The 14,455-nt window shown below is 39.5% G+C and overlaps 1 non-coding gene across 1 annotated transcript; it reads left to right on the top strand.

Moving 5' to 3' along the window:
* The first annotated feature begins 12,180 nt into the window (after positions 1–12,180).
* On the top strand, positions 12,181–12,287 carry LOC114238167 (U6 spliceosomal RNA). Its single transcript, XR_003623581.1, has one exon. It is a non-coding gene; the product is annotated as a U6 spliceosomal RNA (small nuclear RNA).
* The last annotated feature ends 2,168 nt before the right edge of the window (positions 12,288–14,455 follow it).

Below are 14,455 nucleotides of genomic sequence, written 5' to 3' on the forward strand. Positions count from 1 at the left end.
GGTCCAGGACAGAGGGAACAGCAAGGTCAAGGCCCTGAGACGGAAGTGGGTTTCACAGAAATAGTGGAGGCGTGCACAAGAAAGGAAGGAAGCAAAGGGGAGAGTAGGAGAAAAAGGGGTCAGAAAAATTGCATAGATCCTTGAAGGGCCTCCCTTGGGTCATGATAAGGACTTTGGACACTGGGAAGCCATTGACAAGTTTTGAGCAGGTGCGCACCATGATCTGATTTACATTTTAAAACGACATCTTTGGTGGCCAAAATACCAAAATGCCTATTGTATTTATAGATTAAAAACTGAGTGTAAAGCCTTTACTGTTAATCCTACTATTAAAGATGATAGTCTATGTGACCAAAGAAATCTTCCTTTGAAACAACAGAGTTCACCTTGGTGGTTACTTTTTCTGAACAGCACAGATGAAATAATTATCACTGGGTAACAAAGAACCACTGTATGTACCCACGTGTAATTCTAGAAGTGGACCTCCCTCTCCTTCATTTAGTTATAATATCCACTAGACCAAGGCTATTTTTCTTTAATATAAACAAAAGTACATTTGAATAAAATTTTAATAAGTTGTAAAAAAAAATATTCTATGTGACCAAATATTTGGACTCATTCTGGACTTAGGCATTTCAATGTTCTTGGTTTTTTAATTTAACTCTTTTCACAGCCATGTTGAGAGTAAAAATAAATAATATCTGTCTGTCTTCCATTTCAAGAATTTCTGGATAAGGGATTCAAAAAACTAAAACTGTTTTTGTTTATAACATAAAATATGGAATTGATCTTTCCAGGGTCAGAGATGATTAATGTTTTTACTTTTATACATTATTTTCTTAAACTAGTTAACATATAAACATTTTTGTATGTTTGTAAGCAAATATGCTTTCACAGCATACCTTGTGTATGTGTAAAGATAAGTATTTAATTCTCATGCTTCACTTTTAACTGACAAAGAATAAAAGTGAAAATGACCGAAACTGTGGTAGAACCTTACTTTCTGTTCTGGTCCTGGTTGTACCCGCCTTTGACCAGTCCCATAGCTATTCAAGAAACCTTCCCAAAAGAGTACAACAGGATGAGAATCTGAAATCATTTCTGATATTCCCTACTAGATATTGATTGTTATATCAAGTAGTAAGTGGTAAAACTTTTAATTGACCATTAGTATAACTGTGGGTGGATTCTGATTTTGTTTTTAATTCTGTAGACTGTGTTTAAACAATTCAAAAGTATGTTCCTGATTTTGAGATACTAAGTGATATTGCACAGTTGTCACTTTATTGAATGTGTACAACACTCCCATGAAGTTTATAAGTGTACCTTTGTATAGCTTCAGGTGCTAAAATTAAAATTGATCTGTTATGACACACACAATAAAGACATTTTTGGAATCTATCATTATCTCAAAATAAACAGTTTAAAAAATGCTATCACTGGCTGTTGGGTGGAGAGTAGACCACAGGGGATGTAGGCAGACTCTTAGATGGCCCCCAATGACCCCCACCTTCAGTGTTCCTGCCCTTCTATGATGTCTCCCCTTGAGGACACCTGCCCTTCTATAATGCCTCCCCTTGAGGACAGGCTGCACTCATGGACTCAAGTGTAGTGAACGGAATGACAGAAGTAATGGCATGACACTTCTGAGACTAGGCTACAAAAAGACTGTGGCTTCCATCTTGAGCATTCTCTCTCGCTTCCTCTCTCCCTCTCCATCTCTTAGATCACTCACCCTGGAGGAAGCCAGCTGCCATACTATGAGCCACCTTGTGGAGGGGTCCACACGAGGTGACAAGGAACAGAGGCCCACAGTCCAAAGCCCACGAGGAGCTGAAGCCTGTGACAGACATGTGAGTGATCTTGGAAGTAGATCCTTCTGCCCCAGTCCTATGTTGCCGTAATGGCAGCTCTGACCCAAAGGTGGGCTGCAACTTCACGAGAGACTTTGAGCCAGAGGCACCCAGCTCAGTGGCAATTCCGTTTCACAGAAACGGTGTAACAGTGTATGATTATTGTTTTTGCCATTATGTTTTGGGATAATTTGTTACACAGCAATAGATAACTCATACAGGGGAAATAAGAGTAGAAGCAGAAAGACCAATTAAAGGCCATTGCTGTAATCAAGAGACAACTTAGAACAGGGTAGTAATGGTAGAAGTGGTGAGAAGTGGGCCTGGGCAGGACAAAGGAGATAAGAAAAGCAACGACATGCTCTCTGTGACCTGGAGAAAGAAAGTGAAAAACTGTGGCCCTGATTTCCACTCAGTGGAGAATCACCAGCAAGTCCCACAGTGGAGCTGCATGTTGGCATGGCAGAGAGAATAACTCTGGAAGGACTTTGGCTCCTGTGGGAAGGCATGGGGACAGGAAGCCTGAGGACGTGGCCTGACCTGAGCCTCGTCTAGCACCCTGTAGCAGGACTGAGAAGCTGATTCCAGGAGCTGGGAAAGGGAGACGGACAGGATCTGGCATCAGCCTGAATCTACAGACCAAAGACGACTGCGACGAGTCCAGAACACCTCTGTTTCGTTGAAGTAATCAGAGAAACTCACCTGAATAAATATGTCAGTCCAAGTCCTATGATTAAAAATTGTAAAAAGCCATATTCTTAAGTGCTCCTCTATCAGGACAGATCACCAGGTCCTGCACCTCCGGGACAAAGAGGCAGGCTGTTGCCAGCCATGCAGGCATTGGCCCTGGAGGCAGTTATCCTCATGGTTAAGACTATGGGTCTTGGGGCTTCCCTGGTGGTGCAGTGGTTAAGAGTCCGCCTACCAATGCCCGGGACGCAGGTTCGATCCCTGGTCTGGGACGATCCCACATGCCGAGGAGCAGCTAAGCCCGTGCACCACAACTACTGAGCCTGCACTCTAGAGCCTGCGAGCCACAACTACTGAAGCCCGCACACTGCAACGAAGAGTAGCCCCCGCTCGCCGCAACTAGAGAAAGCCCACGCACAGCAACGAAGACCCAACGCAGCCAAAAATAAATAATAAAATAAAAAGTTCTTTTAAAAAGCTTCATATCTATTAAAAAAAAAAAAAAAAGACCATGGGTTTTGATGTGAGGAAGGCTGAGGTGGAATTCCAGCTCCTCTCTTGCTGTGTGACCTCAGCAAACATTTAAATTCCTACAAGCTTCTGCTTTCTTGACTGCAAAATAAGGATACTAAAGGCACTTACTCCTAGTACCTTTAGTACAACAATGAACGGCTGGAAGGATTGGATAAGATAGAGTATGTATTTTTCTTAGCACAGTGCCTGGCACATAGTAAGTTCTCTGTAAATAAGCATTGAGCTGCCACGATATGAACTGTCACCTGCTGCTGCTGTTCTAAGTCCCTGGAGGAACACACAGGGTGACTGAAGGAGGTGGCAGTGCCCTTTATCTTAAAGCAAAGCTGTACTGCCTTGTCTGACATTAAAAACAGGAAGGTACACACATCGCTGTATAGCTATTCTTCTAGGAAAATCTGTGATCAAAAGCCCACTTTACCCCATCAGTGAACACAGCTGTTGGTTCCCTCTGCCCTCTTCTCACTCTTGATAAGTGAGCTTTTAAAACGCCTTAAAGGCAATTCCTGCTGCTGAAATGAAGAAGGCCCAAATGGGGACAGGGCGGATTCATGGAGAAAAGACACTCCACAGAGTGTCACTCTTTTCAAGCAACCCTGTGCACACTGTGTCACCACATCTGCTCCTGACATTCACTGGCCACTCTGTGACTCACTGATGTACAAAGAGACAAGCCACCGAATAAGCAGCTCAGGAGGGTCACTGGAAGACAAAAGGCCCACCAAGGCACCCACAAGGCACAGGCTAAGCTCGGGGTCTGTGTGTCATGTCATAGCTGCGAGGGACACTCCTGCCCAGATGGCATACCCCATGCCTGGGCATTCAGGGTCCTGTCACTAAGAGCTAACACATGACACTGAAGGCAAGACAGACTCAGCAGCTGCTATGTTCAGACACAAAAATCATCACAACCTAAAGCCACCAACACAAGCTCTGCTGGAAAGAGTGGTCACCGTCATGGATAACACCACAAGCTAAGACCACCATGAATACAGAGAACAATGTTACCAACGAACCCAACAAACATATGCAAGTATACATAAAGGCACAGCAAACGTTAAAATCAAAAACTGAATACCAACATTTGTAACAGGAAAGAACAACTGGAAAGAACAAAATGTTTGTTTTATGAATACATCTCATCTCAAAGTCCACTGTTTAGTTCAAGATATCCACCTGAAGCCAAGAAAATGTCATCATTTTCTCAGCTTGGCTTCCTGTTCTAAAATGAAAGACTTCAGAAATCTAGACATACTTATAAATCTAAATGCTTTTCATTTAGATCTATAATTAAGCCCTAACCCCCTGCTAACACACATAAACCATTCATATTTGGAAATAAAAGTATCAAAACTTATACAATTTACAAATTTTCTTAATATTCTTCCCCACAGTGGATCTTTGCCAGCATTCTGTCATTTCTAATCTATAGCGTCAGATTGACAGTTAAACCCAACAAGAGCTAAAGATTGTGACAGGGGAAAGTAATCAGCGCATCCATTCATTAGCAACCAGCTCACATTCATTTTCAATTATAAATATTTGCTTGGGCTAAACTCTGCCACCATCATAGGAGCCATTACCACCTGTAATATATTTTAAGTATATATTTGTAATATATACCACGTAATATAATTTGTAATATATACCACGTGATATATTTGAAGAGTCCAGCATTTTGCAGCTGGGACTCAATAATCAAAACGTTCATAAACTAACACTTGGGTCCCAGCAGAGTATCTTGCTCGAGATAACAAATGATTATCCTAGACAATGGAACTACAAGTCTCTGATTCATGAGTTTCCCAATTATGTTTCTGGGCTGTATCCATTAGCTTTTGTTGAAAGCCATTTCACTTGCTATTTGGGAACATTTTTAGGGGACGTTCAAATACACAGTTGGACTTGTGCATCGGCAGATACTGCAGGATTTGGGGGGGAACTCCAGACCCTGCTACATGTAATGGAAGCTGTCCGGTGCCCCGCCCACATGCCCTTTAGGCGCCGGCGCTCCCGTCCCTCAGCTGCCGTGACTAGAGGTTGCTAATGACGCACAGCTGCCCTCTTCTCCCGAGCCCTGCTCTCCAACAAACCCAAACCGTCTTGACCTGGAAGCCGTGTCCTCCCCACCTTTTTTAAAAAAAAAAATTAAATTCTGAATTTATTTCGCCTCCACGTCTTGCAATGAAGGTCGGGTAGTAAGATTTGTACAAACCGTGGTAATAGTTTCAACTTAGATACGGAAATTAACATGTGTATTTTTCTGTAAGTGCACAACGGAGCCAGAAGCAGGGCTCATGTATATAGAGCTATATTTGTTAGTATGTGTGCTTCAAAGTGAAATCTTAAACAAAGTTAACAGTATATACTTCTTGTGCCGCTCATAAAACATATCAGCCAAAACTGCCTACCAGGTGGATATGAAATCTGAGTTTACTTTTACATGCATTCATAAATTACTATTTCAGTGCAACCAGGTGGTACTTGATTTCCAATAATGTATACTGTTTTGGTTTTGCCAAATATGTATATTACTGTGGATCTCACGGTACCATATTACATTTTTCCACCAAGGACTTACCGAAATGGAGTACGAAGAGCAAGTTGCTTCTCTCAGGGGAGGGACAGCCAGCTCTGGGGGGCAGTTCATGCTCTGGAGCTTCCCAGGGGCCCAGCTGAAGCTAGTCTCCCACGGAGACCACATTCCAGCTTAGTTTTCCTCCTTTGACCTGTCCTGGTTCTCTCACTCATCTTCTCCTGGGAGGACTCGCTTGAAAAAGAACCTCCATCTCAGCGTCTGCTCCTAGAAAGCCTGACACTAAGAGCTTCTCTTTACCCCGGATGGGACTGTGCTCCTTCCAGGGCCTCCGTGAGCCCTAAGCCCCACCCTTGAACTGGCTGCTATTTCCCAAATACTCGAAACAGGTGAGTCTTTCCGTTTGCCGTAGTCAACCCGTCTTCCCTACAGACTGGCCGACACCCAGCGCGAGGACTGTGTCCCATCCATCCCTAGCACCCGGCAAAGTTCTGGCAGAATTCCTCATCACAGCCCAGACCAACAAAATCCTTCTCAACCTTTCTTAGAGATCTATTAGAAAAAGACTCAAAACCCAACAGAAAAGTAGGTGTAGGGTATGAATAAAAACAGCCCACTGAAATGGAAATGGAGGCATAAAAACATAAGAGATTCTCATCCTTACTCATAATAAGTGAAATCTGAACTAAAACTACACTGAGATACCATTTTTCAATCATTAAACTGGGAAAAATCTGAAATATAGTTTTTTATTCTATCCATCTATCCAGTCCAGTGATAGCGGGTTTTTTCTTCCCCTGTTACAAATAAATTGTTAGTCCAAGAAACACGCCTCTGGGATTCCACTGCTGGGAAATGAATCTGATAAAGCTCTACAGAACCCTTTAGGGCTGCTGGTGAGAGGAGGGTGCAAACCTTAATTATTAACTTGAAAATCGACCTCCTCAGGAATGTTACATATTATTTTATGTTCCTTCTCCCAGTCTTAAAGAACGTACTGCTTTCCTTATTCCCTCTGCTTATCCTACCCAGGCAAGTGTCCTTATTGCCATTTTTATCTATTTCTCACTTTTACCTGAAATCTTTTTTTCTTCAAGACCACAAAATGTCTTGATAGCATAAGGGCCATACCCTTCAGTTTGCTATATATTTCCTATCCATCTTAGTGTAAAGTGGGATTAAATGGAGTATGCATTTTCCTCTATTATATCGTGCCTGGTAGTTAAGTGTATAGGTCCACAGATCTATGTGGTTTATTGCATGATTTTTTTCCAAATATTTGCTTCCTCTCTCTGCAGAAAGATTATACCTCATTGCCCCAATAATGTCAAGTTTGGTCTTATAACTTGCATTGGTCAGTGAAATGTGAGCAGAAATGACATAGGCAACTTCCAGTCAGAAACTTTAAGACTTATCATATGGTTCCAACCATCCTGTTATTTCCTCTACTGCAAGACCATCCCCAGATTAGCACATCTCAAGAATGGTTTGTTCCTTTAGCCTGGTCCTGGAATAAAGACGAGATAGAGCAGAGACACGAAGGACATAAAATGTGAGTGAGAAATGGACCTTTGTGGCCTTAAGCCCCTGAGATGTAGTAGCCGTTTGCTATCGCAGTATAACCTAGCCCAGCTGACTGCTAAATCTATAAGCTCTAATGCATTTTATTATTATTATTATTTGTATCCCAAAGAGAACCTAGCATAATCATTTGCCCATAGTGCACATTTAACAAAAATTGGCTGAATATTATTTTTCTCTTCCTCTTTCATTTCCCTTCCCTTTCTTTTCTAAACAATTCAGTCCAAAAGCCATTATAAGGGGCAGAGGAAGGTAGGCATTGGCAAAGGTGTGAAGAGGAGCTATCATGATACAAAGCAGGGTGTCAGAGCCTGAGCAAGATGAAGAGGCTTGGTCAAATCAGTAAATGTATTATGGATAGTGGAAGTCAAGTTTCTCACTATCAGAGAAGGGAGTTACAAATATGGAAAGGGAGAAAATTAGAATAGACCCTGTTTTGTTGGACTGGAATTTGAGATATTAATGTGAACACATGGTTTTCAATATATGTAGATAGATAAATATAATTGTAAATGTGTATATATATAAATTGCCTAGTTCTTGAAAGGGCTTGGGAGTAGCAACTTCCCAGTGGAAATGACCACACCCAGCACCAGGTCTTGGCTTCTAAATACTATTCTACACTAAAGGAATCAGGGATCCTTGGGAAAAGAGCTGATTCCAAAGCTGAGACAGGGAAAGTAAGAAATAAGCCTGGAATATCCTGTTCTGCCATAACTAAGGAAGTGCTCCAAAAAAAAAAATGATGTCAAAAGGAAACAGAATCCAGTTTGAAGAGGCTGCTACTGGCTATATCTGAGTCAGAGCATCAAAATAAATAATGAGAGTAATGAATTAAAACCCAGGAAACAACATAGGAATTCATTATATAAATATCTAGATAGATAAATGTGGAAATTGAAAGTTTGATGAGGAACAGGGCATTTACATAACCTCAAAGTACCACCCCTCAAAATACTCAATTATTAAGAAAGACATAGTAAACCTACATTGGAGAAGCCTGGCAACCACCATCCTAACCAAGTGATCGTGGTTAGTATCACCAGTAATGGAACAAAGTATTATAAAATGTGTGCCCTAACAGGCCACAGTGAGCCACACAGGACCACTTCTGTGATATCCCTGCCAAAGAAACATAACCAGAATCTTCTCATGAGGAGGCATCAGACAAACTCAAACTGAGGGATATTATAAAAAATGATTGGCCTCCGATCTCCAAAATTCTCAAAGTCATGAGAGTCAAGGGAGGACTTCAAAACTATACCAGATTAAAGGTGATGAAAGAGAAATGACAACTAATGTGGCTGGGAAGGCAGAGATTTGGAGGGATGCAGCCACACGTCCAGGAATGCTGGCAGCCATCAGAAGCTGGAAGAGGCAAGGAATGACTTGTTCCCTACAGCCTCTGGAGGGAGCATGGACCTGCTGACACCTTGAAGCTCGCTTTGGACTTCTGTGGAAGAAAGTATTTCTGTTTCAGTTTATGGTAATTTGTTACAACAACCATTGAAACGAATTCGGAATCATTCCCTAACACTTAAAGTCACCACGGTAGAGGTGATGGCTGATCAAGAAGTAGATGTTGCCATATCTGGCTACTCTTCATTACCAATGAATTGAAGCAAGATTGGGGATATTCAACATTTCCCGTATCATCATGCTTGAAGATCCAAGGAAAATCACAGATCTAGTACACTGTTAAAGTGGCTTTATCTTTAAAAAGAAGGCTAACAGTAAAATAGTTAATATTCCTGAAGAGGTAGATGTCCTTGTTAATAATTAAGGATTGTACTCTCCTTTCATCCACAGCTTGAAATGGTTTTACACAACTTTATTAAATTTATTTCCCAGTAGTAGAATGCCACAGGGGTATCACTTGATCTAACAATTCAGCTGTAGCAGGGTGTATTAGTCAGGGTTATCCAGAGAAATAGAAGCTACAGGATGTGTATATATATACAGAGAGAGAGAGATTTATTTTAAGAAATAAGCTCACATGATTTGGAGGCTTAGCAAGTCCAAAATCTGCAGGGTAGGCTGGCAGGCTGGAGACTCAGGGAGGAACTGCAGTTTGAGTCCAAAAGCAGTCTGCAGGCAGAATTCCTTCTTGCTTGGGGAAGTCAGTCTTTTTCTATTAAGGCCTTTATATGATTTGATAAGATCTACCTACACTATGGAGGGTAATCTGCTTAAGTTAAAGATTTAAGTTTTTTTAATACTTTAATTAATTTTTTAACTGAAGTATCGTTGATATACAATATTATATGTTACAGGTGTACAATATACAGATTCATATTTTTTAAAGGTTACATTCCATTTATAGTCATTATAAAATGTTTGCTATATTCCCTGTTTTGTACAATATATCCTTGTAGCTTATTTTATACCTAATAGCTTGTACCTCTTAATCCCTTACCCCTGTATTGCCTCTCCCCACTGGTAACCACTAGTTTGTTCTCTAAATCTGTGAGTCTGTTTCTTTTTTGTTATGTTCACTAGTTTGTTTTATTTTTTTGATTCCACATGTAAGTGATATCATACAGTATTTGTCTTTCTCTGTCTGACTTATTTCACTTAGCATAATGCCCTCCAAGTCTATCCATGTTGCTGCAAATGGCAAAATTTCATTCTCTTTATGGCTGAGTATTATTCCATTGTGTGTGTGTGTATATGTGTGTGTATATATATATATATCTCACATAAACATTCAAATGTTAATCTCACTTAAAAAATGCCTTCACAGAAACATCTAGAATAATGTTTGACCAAGTATCTGGATACTGTAACCTAGCTAAGTTGACACAGAATATTAAACTTCACACAGGGAAAAAAGAACCCACTGTCATTGGGTTGGACATATACATAGAATAAGAGCTCACCTTTTTGGATTCAAGATCATTCACTTTCATCTCGTGTCATTCAGTAATGTGTACACTTTTATCTCATTTTTTTTTACCTGGTTTTCATTTTCAGGAGGAAAAGTAGCCTTAAGCATCATCAAAGTTTGGGACTCATTTTGCCACCTAGCAAATGCATTTTGTAACCATCTCACTAGCATAAAACATGTGGGAAAGTTTCTTACTAGGTATTCATGGAGTGAGAAAATCTAGGCCCGTCTGCTTCACAGACCTGAATCAAGAAAGGCTACTCTCAGGACCCAGTCTTAAGGGTGCTAGAGAAGAGACCTAAAACATAAGGATGTTTTCACCTAAAAGTTTTTGACTGATTTTATTTAGAACAGTCTAACCCATTCACTATAGAAAACAAAAGATCAGAGTTCAGCTGCGGCAGGAATCAACTACAAATTACTCATTCTGTTTCAAAAGATAATGTAATTTCTTCTGCCAGGGAGAGAAATGACACTCACTTTGGATCATGTGGCCATGAGCAGGAAAACAGAAGTCAATCCTTGATGGATCTGAGAAATGTCTCTTCCCTCATACCTTCCTAGTTCTTTGGTTTCTTAGGAATATCAGCTGGGAAAGGATATGTATCACAAGCAAGAGAATCAGGGGGATTGTGAGCCTGTCAATAATAATAATAATGATGAATTAAATGTCTGTTTTGTACCAGATGCTGTCCTGGATACCACGGAGACAAGATGACAAAACATTGCCCTTGATCCTCAGTCTAGTGGGAGCAACAAATAAATGAGTCACTGTGATGCATGAGGGAGAGAGCTGCAGGCAAAGAGTTGACAGAAACAGAGGAGGGAGTGACTAACTCTGAGGGTCTAGGAAGACTTCACAGAGGAGGTGACCTTTGATCTGTACCTTGGAAGATGCTTAAGAGTCTAGCAGGAGGAATAACAGGAAACAGAGGATTCCAGAAACTGGGAGTTAATTTTTTGTTTATTTACTTACTGGTTTTATTACTGATCATTAAAGTACTGAAGATTCACTTAGAAAATATGGAATATACCAAAAAATTATAAAGAAGTAAAAATAAAATGAAAATGACCCATAACTTTAATATATAGATGTAATACAGCAGCAATAATTACTCTGCCATAATTCCTTATTTTCTTTTTCTATTCATTTTAACATAAAATTGTATTTATTCTATAGCTATAACTTTGTATATTGTTTATTCTCAAAACATGTTCTATCATTTAAAAACTTGGTAAACTAATATTTGATAGCTTCTTGAAATCTCACCAAGCAGATTTATCATGATATTTGTAAGCACTGGTTTACTGTGGATTTCTGTGCTCCAGGTTTTCATTCATATAAGGCATGCCTTTGTGTGTAAACTTTTGTCATATTTTAGAAGTGGAAACCCTAGGCTAAAGTATTTGAACATTATTAATGCTCTTGATTACTAGCCGTATTGTTTTCTAGGATGGTTGCAACAAATTATCACTAACAAAGTTGGAAAGTGCCTTTCTTACTAAACTATCAACTTTGCATAGAATTTTTAAAAATAGATTTTAGCATGCATTCAGTAAAGTGCACTAATCTCAAATATATAGCTACTGGAATAGTATCATTTTTTACCAATTTCATAATGTAATAGGAAAATTTTTGTTTCTTTTAAAAAATATGTATGTTGTATTTGTATTTGTCATATTTGCTGTAAATATTTTTCCCAGCTTGTTGTTTCTTTCCATTTTCTTGGTGATGTTTTCTGACAATCAAACATTTTATTGTTTGTGTTGTCAAGTTTTTCAGTCTTTTCTTTTGAGATGTCTTTCAAGTAGAATTCAAAATATTTCTAGATTTTTTTGAGACTTCTTCTTTGACTCATGGGTTATTCAGAAGTGTGTTGTTTAATTTCCAAGTATTTGGAGGATGATCCAGCTATATTTCTGCTACTGATTTCTAGTTTAATTCCATTGTGGTGAGAACATTCTTTGTATGATTTCTAAGTTTGTTAAGGTGTGTTTTGTGGCCTATCTTGGTGAATGTTGCATGAGCTTAAGAAGAATGTGTGTTCTGCTGTTGTTGGATAGAGTGGTCTGCAGGTGTCAATAAGATCCAGTTGATTGTGTTTGCTTCGGCAGCACATATACTAAAATTGGAATGATACAGAGAAGATTAGCATGGCCCCTGCGCAAGGATGACACGCAAATTCGTGAAGCGTTCCATATTTTTGTCTGTCATACAGAGTGAAGTAAGTCAGAAAGAGAAAAACAAATACCGTATGCTGACACATATATATGGAATCTAAAAAAAAAAAAATGGTCATGAAGAACCTAGGGGCAGGACGGGAATAAAGACGCAGACCTACTAGAGAATGGACTTGAGGACAGGGGGAGGGGGAAGGGTGAGCTGGGACAAAGTGAGAGAGTGGCATGGACATATATACACTACCAAATGTAAAATAGATAGCTAGTGGGAAGCAGCCGCATAGCACAGGGAGATCAGCTCGGTGCTTTGTGACCACCTAGAGGGGTGGGATAGGGAGGGTGGGAGGGAGGGAGACACAAGAGGGAAGAGATATGGGGATATATGTATATGTATAGCTGATTCACTTTGTTATAAAGCAGAAACTAACACACCATTGTAAAGCAATTATACTCCAATAAAGATGTTAATAAAATAAAATAAAAACAAGATCCAGTTGATTGATAGTGCTACTCAGGTTATCCATATCCTTACTGATTTACTACCCGCTTGATCCATCAGTTATTAATAGAGGGATGTTGAAGCCTCTAACAAAAATAGTGGATTTGTCTATAACTCCTTTCAGTTCTCTCAGTTTTTAACTCAAGTATTTTGGTACATATTTAGGTGCATTCTTGTTTAGGGTTGTTATGTCTTCTTGGAGAATGACACCCTTCATCATGATGCACTGCCTCATTTTATTCCGGATAATCTTTCTTGTTCAGAAGTCAGCTTTTTCCGAAATTAATACAGACACTCCAACTTTCTTTAGTTAATGTTATCATGGTATATCTTTCTCCATCCCTTTATTTATAATCTATCTCAGCCTTTATATATAAAATGGGTTTCTTATAGTTAGTTCTTGTTTTTCTTAATCCACATTAACAATCTCTGTCTTTAATTGATGTATCTAGACCATCACATATATAACTTCACCATGAAAATCTGGTAGCATTCCTGGAGGTAAGAACCACAGAGCTGCGGGGACTTTCCCCAAACACTGTGGTCCCAGGAGTTTCTCACTCGTAACAGTCCATATTCAGCCTCTGGAATTTCACTCAAAATTACCATTCAAGTATACAATTCTTTGTTTTTCTTCCAGTTTTATATGCTATAATTTATATGATATAACTGACAGCACTGTGTAAGTTTAAGGTGTACAGCATAAAGATTTGATTTACATACACTGAGGAGTGATGATCACAGTAAGTTTATCGAACATCCATCATCTCCTATAGGTACAAAATTAAAGAAACAGAAAAATTTTTTTTCTTGTGATGAGAACTCTCAGGATTCAGTCTCTTAACTTTCTATATAACATACAGCAAGCAGTGTTATATTTATCATGTTGTATATTACATTCCTGGTTCCTCTAATGCTTCTTGACTTGTGTGTAAATGCCACCTGTTTTCTCTAAAAATTAAATCATAATCTATGAAATTACCACAAGAAGGAATTACAAAATTTATTGTTATTAGAACTCACGGTGCAAAAGTCATGATAGGTAAAATAGATGGCACATTAGCATGAAGCCAGTGGTACCAAACTGTGCTAATATTCATTGTATTCTTCACTGCCAGTTTCTCAAGTGTACAATGCTTAACTGACCAACGTCACTGAAAATTTGGACCAAGGAGATAAAGATTTAGCACATCTAGAAAACCATTTCTTTTCAGATACACAACCATGGCATAAGCATATTTTCTAAAAAGTGTCTATGAAGTATCCCTTTAAAATGGATCCGTTTATATGGACACCAAGAGCATGCTACCACCATAGACCTACAGAAGATCTCACAGACCCAAGTCTTGGGAGCACTGAGCTAAGCAGGAGTGACGTGGAAGGCAGAGTGGCTAAGCGAGGGTAACCTTTACTGCAGCCCCTTGGGCTGTGCGTCTGGGGAAAGCATCTCTAAAAACTTCTCAGAAACAGCAAACTAAGTGTGAATTTTATATCTGATACCCAAAGCACCCTCCCTTTATCCTGCTAGTGGCTTTGTCTGTATGTATTTAGAGCTGCTCAGTTTACAGGTCTGGTCAATGTCACACCATGTTATTATGCCCTAAAGGAATTTCACAGTCCCTGTGTACACCTCCTACATTCCGGCTGTGGCAAGTGAGTAAAGGTTCCAGTCCAGTCTGGAGCAAATAAAAATC

Source organism: Balaenoptera acutorostrata, chromosome 5 (genome assembly GCF_949987535.1).
Source record: "Balaenoptera acutorostrata chromosome 5, mBalAcu1.1, whole genome shotgun sequence".
Classification (NCBI taxonomy): Eukaryota; Metazoa; Chordata; class Mammalia; order Artiodactyla; family Balaenopteridae; genus Balaenoptera; species Balaenoptera acutorostrata.